Source organism: Gymnoscopelus microlampas (genome assembly GCF_963454915.1).
Source record: "Gymnoscopelus microlampas genome assembly, chromosome: 14".
Lineage (NCBI taxonomy): Eukaryota > Metazoa > Chordata > Actinopteri > Myctophiformes > Myctophidae > Gymnoscopelus > Gymnoscopelus microlampas.
Genome location: NC_139951.1, coordinates 50,632,299 through 50,639,798, shown reverse-complemented (window position 1 = coordinate 50,639,798; position 7,500 = coordinate 50,632,299). Strand labels below are relative to the sequence as shown.

Genomic DNA, 7,500 nt, shown 5'->3' with positions numbered 1-7,500 from the left:
AAAACTCTAATGTCCCGTTTAGAGCATTGTGTTGGTGTCAGGGACACTGCGTTAGAGTGGTTTTCATCCTATCTATCCGAGAGATGCTTTTCAGTTAAATTTGTTGTATCATCTTCCACCCCCCTGTCGTCCGGAGTCCCTCAGGGCTCGATCCTTGGGCCAATACTTTTCTCCCTATATCTTCTCCCCCTGGGACTAATTTTTAAGAAACATGGCATCTCCTATCACCTTTATGCTGATGATTCTCAGATCTATATGCCCTTAAAAAAGCATGGCAACAGCTCCCTGACACCTCTTTTTGACTGTCTAAACGACATAAAGGCTTGGATGGCTCTTAACTTTTTAAGTGTAAACGAGAGTAAAACAGAGGTCATAGTATTTGGGCCTAATGGTTCTGGTGCTGTCCCCCCTGACCTTGGTTCCCTGCAGCCTTATGTTAAATCCGTTGTCTCTAATCTCGGTGTCAAGTTTGACAATGCACTCAAACTTGACAAACAGATAAATGCTGTGGTAAGGTCCAGCTTTTATCACCTAAGGCTGCTCGCCCAAATCAAGTCTGTGCTTTCTTTTAATGATTTAGAGCGTGCCATTCATGCTTTTATCACCACACGCCTGGACTACTGTAACGCACTTTATGTTGGCTTAAACAAAGCCTCCATAATGCACGTTTACAGCTCGTCCAAAACGCTGCGGCACGTCTCCTAACGGGAACCCGCAAGCGTGACCACATTACACCCATTCTGGCTTCACTTCACTGGCTCCCAGTTCGCTTCAGAATTGATTTTATGATTTTATCGTTTGTTTTTAAATCACTGAATGGCCTGGCACCTCAGTATTTATCTGAACTCCTAGAGGTGTATAACCCCCCTAGGTCACTATGGTCTACGGGCCAGTTGAAACTCGAGGTCCCTAATTCAAAATTGAAAACCAGAGGTGACCGAGCCTTCTCGGTAGCAGCCCCCATTTTATGGAATGCGCTCCCCTCTCATATTAAACTGGCCCCCACCATCGATACTTTTAAATCTCGCCTTAAGTCCCACCTTTATGCTTTGGCCTTTGACCCTGTTTGAGTGTTTCAGTGGTCTATGTTTTGTCTCACTGTCTGTTGACGCGGCTGCGTCATATTTTCAGTGACGTGTTTCTTTCTGTTGTTTATTTTGCTTCTTTTGTTTATGTTTTGTTTCTGTGTTTTGCTGTCTCTGTGTTTTTAGCTTTCACAGTGTATTTGGTATTTCTTGTACAGGACTTTGTTAACCCTGAACAGGTTTTAAAATGTGCTATATAAATAAAGTGGATTGGATTGGACTCACACACACACACACACACACACACACACACACACACACACACACACACACACACACACACACACACACACACACACACACACACACACACACACACACACACACACACACACAAACACACACACACACTTACTGGTTCTCCTGCCAGACATCTTGGACAGCAGAGCAGTGACACGCCCCCTCTGTGGGCGGAGTTTATCTGGAACACAGTGATTGGTTCATAATATTAGTCATGATACGTTCATAATAATAATAAAGTATGAATTTATTTATATTCCTCAATAAAACCTTTTTTTGCCTTGATTTGTTTTATATGTTAGCCCCAGAAGCAAAGATTTGAGTTACAAATGTTTGATTTAAAAATTATATATATATATATATATATATATATATATATATATATTCAAAGATGTGGACAAAATAAATAGCAGATCTACAAGCTTGTATTTTAGAATAGCCAAAATATAAAATAATGGTTAAATATCTATGTATCTCCTGGGTTAAAGGGGTTATGGCTGTTTGTTACATAGATAGATATGTTGCATCATTTGAGAGCTTTGTAAGTTTAGCTTTGGAGCAAAATGCTAAATCGTAAAAAAATTGGACACGTCGTTTACATGAAACATTTACACATGAAAACGATGTAGATTGACATTTGAAATCACAAAGAATAAACATTGTTGTCGTGAAGCTTTCTATCGACACGCCTGTGAATGTTTTATTCTGTGACTTCACTTTCTTGAATTGAGATTGTGTGTGTGTGTGTGTGTGTGTGTGTGTGTGTGTGTGTGTGTGTGTGTGTGTGTGTGTGTGTGTGTGTGTGTGTGTGTGTGTGTGTGTGTGTGTGCGCGCGCGTGCGTGCGTGTGTGTGTGTGCATGTGTGTGTGTGCGTGTGTGTGTGTGTGTGTGTGTGTGTGTGTGTGTGTGTGTGTGTTGCAGTTTACAGGTTCAGATTACAGATTATTACAGTGAGTTTGAGACAGACAGACAGACAGACAGACAGACAGACAGACAGACAGACAGACAGACAGACAGACAGACAGACAGACAGACAGACAGACAGACAGACAGACAGACAGACAGACCGACAGACAGACAGACAGACAGACAGATTCTCACTATATCATTGTTGTTTGTTTGTTGTTGTTGTTGTTGTTGTGATGATCTCACAGGGAAGGACATTTCCATTGGCCAGTGATGTTGTGATGTCACGGAGCAGGAAGTTTCCATTGGCCAGTCTGTCTTCTGACGACACGCCCCCCCAGTGACACACAGACGCTTCTGTAAACAAATCAATCAATCAATCAATCAATTAGTGGTGTGTGATATGACAATAACAATGTCTTATGGAACATATTCAATAATTAGATATCAGTCTAATGTAAAATATAAAATAATTAGATATCAGTCTAATGGAACATATTAAATAATTAGATATCAGTCTTATGAAAAAAACTCACTGAAAATCACAGCACCCTGTCTTTAACCCCCTCTAACCCTGTCTTTAACCCCCTCTAACCCTGTCTTTAACCCCCTCTAACCCTAACCCTCTCTTGGCAGTTGGGTGGTTGCACGTCCTATAGTGAGACCTGACAGAATGGGTTTCTTTTGCAACCAGTGTGACGAGGTCTGTTAAGGGGTTAATACGGCATCACTATCATTTTAACCATTGAGGTATAATATAACTAGAGGACACTAAAAAGGACACTATAGTGCACATGCTCATAACTCTATGTGTGGTCAAAATCCAACCAATAATTCTACTTCCGGAAGTAGAATTATTGAGTCGATTTTGACCATCATGAGCACTATAGTGTCCTTTTTACGTTCTACGGCAGCCCGTGTGTCAAGGATTGAACGCGAGATATTTATTAAATACTCTCGAGATGCCTATTTATATGTAAATGTATATGTATTTATGTATAATATGTTTACATATTTATATCTATATATATATATATATATATATATGTCTCTCAGTATGTTTTGCTCGTGCATGTATTTCTCCCCGCCTGCAGTTCCAGCGTTGGCCACTGGGGCCTTCAATGTTTCTCAGCAACTCTGGGGGCTTGATTTTAACCCCTTCTGTATCCATATTAGTTTATATGTTGCCTATTCAAAGAATGTCTGGAGTATTTACAATTTCCAATACTTTTACTTCTACTCCACTACATCTCAGAGGCAAATATTGTACTTTTACTCCACTACAATTATTTGAAAACTTTACTTACTAGTTACTTTGAAGATTTTGATTACTATTACAAAACCACTTCAGCCCTATACGTACATTTCAGCCATTTGAAAATAGCAGATCTACAAGCTCACAATGCGTGGCGGTGCCACACATTGTGAGCTTGTAGATCTGCTATTTTCAAATGATTTTTATACATTTGAAAACTTGTGAAATATGGGACATTCTGCATAATGAGTACTTTTACTCTTGGTACTCAAGAGTACTTGGTAGTCAAGAGTATACTTGGTATCAAAAGTACATTTTGATACCAATACTTTTGTACTTTTACTCAAGCACGTTTTTAATTCTAGTATTTCTATATTGCAGAATTGATACTTTTACTTAAGTAAAACATGTAAGTACTTTTGCCACCACTGGTTATTATTATAATTAATGATGTTATTATTATTAATAATAATAATAATATTATCATAATAGTGCATCATCCTACCGGCTCCTCGTGGCTCCTCCCCTCCGTCTCGAGACGCCGTTTGTTGTTCTGCTGCACGAGCTGCTGCATCACTATCTCCATGGCAACCACACGCACGCACGCACGCACCCGCACACACACAACTACACGAGTACACAAACAAACAAACAAAGTGTAAACAGGTTAAAGTGTTGACCCTGTTAGCCTGTTAGCATGCTAACATGCTAACTGCACTCTGCACTCTCCGTACAGGACACCTTGTCCTCTCTGCTGCGTCACTTCCGCTACACGGACTTCACAATAAAAGTCTCGTTCAGAAAACATGACCTGACTGTCAGACAGACAGACAGTGAGCTCCGTTCCGTCAGCAGAAATTGGACTTCCGGTTTTCGAGCTAGCAGAAATAAGGGTTCCGGTTGCCTTCAAAATAAGAGCGTAAATTTTTTATGTTTTTTAAAAGACACAAATCTAATTTAAAAATACATTTATGATGTATGCCTTTTAAATGGCTCATACTAAAACACTTCTAAGTGGCAAGTTTAAAAAAGAAAGACACAATTGTATTTAAAAAATACATTTATGATGTACATTATGTCTTTTTAAATGGCTTATACTAGATCACTTCTAAGTGCCAGGTTGTTCCAGTTTGAAATTGGCTATTGAACCCCATTAAATGTGCACTTAGCACTGTTTTGCACTTTAACTGGATATTGATTTGTGTGTGTTACATATATGTATTGTTTGTCCATTGTTGTAATAATGATGACTCTAGGCCAGGTCACTCTTGGAAAATGATGATGATATAATATTGTTTATTGCAGAAGCAAATAAACAATGATAAAAGAGACCACAAAATATGCTACAAATAATAATAGTAGATAGTGCAAGCGAGATAAAAAAAAGAGAGGAATTTGGGGTTTATAAAGTTGATCTCACGTATTTAAAAACTAAAATACAATACAAATACAAAAGTAATCAGAAAAAAAATATTACAAATTTATATTATTTAACAACATATATACAACATGGAAACACAGCATAAAAAAAGATAGAGAAATATTAGTACATTTTTAGTGTGTGTGTGTGCGTGTGTGTGTGTGTGTGTGTGTGTGTGTGTGTGTGTGTGTGTGTGTGTGTGTGTGTGTGTGTGTGTGTGTGTGTGTGTACTTCTCCATAACTGAGCGCCCCTAAACTTGATAGAAAATGGATACAGACCAGTAGAGAATATTGGTGAACATTTGAGAGATAATTTGTAAAAAAAAAAGAAAGTGGCAGGCCGCCCAGTGCGGCCTGACGTAAGAAAAGTGCCAATTTCAGACAATACTGGACACTGGACAGGAGACGGCTGTTGGCGCCAGCACTTTTGACATACGCACACGTTCAGGGAGACCCCCTCTACAACGCCACACTCTCCGCTAAGCCAGACAGGTGTATTTGGAAAAATGGCGGGCCGTCCAGTGAGGTCAGGGGTCAGAAAACAGCCATTTTTAGTGCATAGACTTCACAAATTGGGCGCTGGACACGAGACAGCTATTTGTGGCAGCACTTGTGACATACGCACGCGTTCAGGGAGACCCCCTCTACAACGCCACACTCTCCGCTAAGCCAGACAGGTGTATTTGGAAAAGTGGCGGGCCGTCCAGTGAGGTCAGGGGGCAGAAAACAGCCATTTTTAGTGCATAGACTTCACAAATTGGGCGCTGGACACGAGACAGCTATTTGTGGCGGCACTTGTGACATACGCACGCGTTCAGGGAGACCCCCTCTACAACGCCACACTCTCCGCTAAGCCAGACAGGTGTATTTGGAAAAATGGCGGGCCGTCCAGTGAGGTCAGGGGTCAGAAAACAGCCATTTTTAGTGCATAGACTTCACAAATTGGGCGCTGGACACGAGACAGCTATTTGTGGCGGCACTTGTGACATACGCACGCGTTCAGGGAGACCCCCTCTACAACGCCACACTCTCCGCTAAGCCAGACAGGTGTATTTGGAAAAATGGCGGGCCGTCCAGTGAGGTCAGGGGTCAGAAAACAGCCATTTTTAGTGCATAGACTTCACAAATTGGGCGCTGGACACGAGACAGCTATTTGTGGCGGCACTTGTGACATACGCACGCGTTCAGGGAGACCCCCTCTACAACGCCACACTCTCCGCTAAGCCAGACATGAGACAGCTATTTGCCGTGGCACTTACTATTACTTACTTACAATTATAACAATCTGTTCTTGCTTACAATTGGCCGCTGATCATTCAGGCTACAGTCACAATTTAACACAAAAAAATGTAGATTAATATCACAGACTGAGGTTACCTGTTGTTGTTTTTATTTCGTTTTAGTCATAGTCTTTTGAATAACATTTAATTTAGTTTTAGTCATATTTTATTCACCTTAAATGTTTGTTTTAGTGTAGTTTTAGTCGACTAAATATAATACGATTTTAGTCGACTAAATCTACAGTTGATTTTGTCGTCAAAAATGTATTTTGGCAGGCCTTGATGGCGTCGTAATGCTACATTTTACACTTGGTTGCATGCTGAAATTAGCCAATCTACTGCTGTGACTTCACCTATCAAATTAAATAAAATACCTTTTAAAAAGTTCTATTGATGTCACCTCCTTATGACTCCATAATAAATCAAACCTACTCATTGGCTTTTTGGAAGAGGATGCAAGTCCCAGGAAGTGCCACAGAATATCATCAGGAAGTTTTAAAGCATCTTCTGTGTATACAGTACTGTTGCGTTGACCAGTTATTGATAGATATGTGTGGATACTCCCACAAAACAGACATGGCTATGGACAAGCCTTGCTTCTATTTCAGTTTCCCAGTTTGACATCAGTATAAAATTTCAATACCATTATAAGGGACACACCAACATCTCGTTCTGTGTCTCTCTCCGTTCCTGAGATATGACTGATGTAACATTGACTGTGACTATGATTGTGACCTTGAGCCATTTTTATAGGGCAGCCTAGAGATCATTTCTACCAAGTTCCATGAAAATCTGAAACTCTCTTCTATCAGGTAATGGATGTGGAGCCATTTCAAAATGTGTGACATTTTCAAAGAGAACTCTGGAACTAATCTGAACAAGAATCAATAGGGATTTATTTGTCACTTACTCAATACAGGTACAAGCAGTGAAATGTTTGGGGCTGTTTCTACAGAGACTGTGCTAACACAACCAATATCTTTTTAGAATTATAGATAACAGAAATAAAATGAAAGTACAGATGGAATGGCATGTATGATAAACCTCTTAAAACATGTATGATAATCTGTAGCAGCAGTGGCAAATGTGCAAAAATACAAGATAGCAACGCATTGCAGGCTTGCAGGCTTATGCAAAGGCTAAAATGTAATTAGATACCATGTTATGTAGACAGATGCCAGGCCATTGTTGACCTGGCATCCTATAGTTTGAATAGTTTCAATGTAGAGATTATAGATTTTTTGGGGGGATAGGGAGCTGTTAGACTGATGATTCTTGGTTTACATACAGTATGATCCTAGATTACTATTTCTA

The 7,500-nt window shown here is 39.9% G+C and overlaps 1 long non-coding RNA gene across 1 annotated transcript in view; it reads right to left on the bottom strand.

Moving 5' to 3' along the window:
• Positions 1 to 4,249, bottom strand: part of LOC311060742 — a 5,230-nt gene extending 981 nt beyond the window's left edge. Inside the window, exons 1-3 of the long non-coding RNA XR_014602306.1 lie at positions 3,992 to 4,249; positions 2,427 to 2,588; positions 1,441 to 1,506 (exon numbers count right to left, since the gene is read on the bottom strand). This is a non-coding gene — a long non-coding RNA (uncharacterized lncRNA). The remainder of the gene's footprint in view (positions 1 to 1,440; positions 1,507 to 2,426; positions 2,589 to 3,991) is intronic.
• Between the last annotated feature and the right edge of the window lie 3,251 nt (positions 4,250 to 7,500).